Raw genomic sequence first — 2,237 nt, 5'->3', positions numbered from 1 at the left:
TAGCTAAATGAAAACCAGAGCAAATTACTGGCAAAAGGAAACCCTCAGAAGAGCAATTACTGGCACCATGATTGACTTATTATAGTATTTCCTTCAAACTTTCAAAATCATAAGTTTCACACAATTGAGAAGAAAAACAACTAAGAAATTACTGATAGAGCTGGGTTTGTTTGTTTGTTTGTTTTTTTAACAGTACTTGTGTTTAATGCCTGGGCTATTTGATAATTCTCTTAAAGCCAACTCAACTAAGAAGATGCTAAAAGTAGCCATTTAATTCAGAAAACTCCAAAAATAATTTGCTGACTCAAACTCCTAAGTTTTTTTTTAGCGTAAAACTATATCAAAGTTATCTACCATTTCAGTGTAAAATGCTTTCTGATATTAAATAAAAAGGAAGCATTTAATTAAATTCACACTGTCTCATTAAGGGTACACAAAAACACGCACTGCTGCTGACAAGAAGCACAATAATAAGTCGATCTTAAATAAAAATAACTGGGCATTAGTTTCCTTCCTATAAATATTAAATCATCATAGAAATATCAAATGAGGCCAGAAAATGAATCTCAAGAAATTATTTCATTGGGCCCCTCACCTTCAAGCAAGTAAACAATGCAACCATCCAGGATGGGATATTTACACAATGCAATCGCATCATGCAAACTCTTCCTATTTCCATCCAAAATCCACCCAGCTTTAATTCAAGCCCCTGCCTTGTTGTTCTGCCTTCTTTTGGGAAGAATCTCAAAAGCCAAATATTTTACTTAAATAAGTAAGTTTTATAAATTCAAGTAATTAATACTGTTCAATACACTGTTCGATTTACTGTCCTAGGAGAATATTTAAAAACGTGGAAAAACAGTTATAGTACAATGTTAGCGGAATAGAAAGTTAAAAATCAGAAGATTCTCAAAATTCCGTTTTTATAATGATAAAATGCATATTTGTGATGTAATATGTCTGATATGTAATTTCTCTAGAAAAAGAATATGGAAGATATAAAACAAATGCTAACACTGATTATCTCTGAGTGAATATATCATAACTGGTTTTTATTTTCTCCTTTTAGCTTTCTTTGCAATTTCTAAAATTTCTGCAGTAAACCTGTTACTTTTGAAATTTTAAAAATATACTGAAAGTGTAGAATAAGTCACCAAGTACTAGAAGGAAGTGTCTCTATAAGTTTTTGAAATCAAAGACGTTCTAAAGGAAGCAAAGGTATTTTTTATATTTTAGAATAATACAAACTCTGGTAAATTAAACACAAATTAATATTACATGTAAACCTGGTCTAAGAGGGTTTGGAAATGACAACTGTATTAGCATGTACTTTTAAAAATTTTCTTCCATTGGTATTATCTATAGCATAACCATATAATTTGTCATCCACCAGTGAGAGGAGGTGCTATCAACATAGCTAAAATGGTCATATTACCTAAAGCAATATACAAATTTAATGCAATCCCATCAAAATCCAAATGATTTTTTTAAAGAAATGGAGCAAAAAAAAGAAAAAAAAAAACATTAGATTTGTATGAAACCACAAAAGACCCCGAAAAGGCAAAGCAATCCTGAGAAAAAAGAACAAGACTGGAGGTATCATACTTCCTGACTTCAAACTATACTACAAAGTGATAATAATCCAAACAGCATGGTATTGACAGAAAAACAGACACACAGACCAATGGAACAGAAAGGAGAACCCAGGAAATAAATCCACATATATATGGGCAAATAATTTTCAACAAAGGAGCCAAAAACATACAATGGAGAAAAGAGAACCTCTTCAATAAATGGTGCTGGGAAAACTGGAAAGCCACATGCAAAAGAATGAACCTAGACTGTTGTCTATCACCATGCACCAAAATTAACTCAAAATGGATCAAAGACCTAAATATAAGACCTGAAACAATAAAATACATAGGTAGTAAACTTATGAACCTTGGTCTTAGAGAAGATTTTGTGAATTTGACCACAAAGGCAAGAAAAGTAAAAGCATAAATAAATAAATGGAACTATATCAAACTAAAAAGCTTCTGCACAGCAAAAGAAACCATTAATAGACAAAAAGGCAACTATCTGAATAGGAGAAGACATTTGCAAGCAACACACCCTATAAGGGACTAACATCCAAAATATATAAAGAATTCATACAACTCAACAACAACAACAAAAAATACAATCCAGTTAAAACATGGGCAGAAGACCTGAACAGACACTTCTCCCAAGAAGACATA

The sequence above is a fragment of the Pteropus vampyrus genome, unplaced genomic scaffold (assembly GCF_000151845.1).
Source record: "Pteropus vampyrus isolate Shadow unplaced genomic scaffold, Pvam_2.0 Scaffold7, whole genome shotgun sequence".
In the NCBI taxonomy this organism is placed as follows: Eukaryota; Metazoa; Chordata; class Mammalia; order Chiroptera; family Pteropodidae; genus Pteropus; species Pteropus vampyrus.
This window is presented reverse-complemented; position numbering follows the sequence as displayed.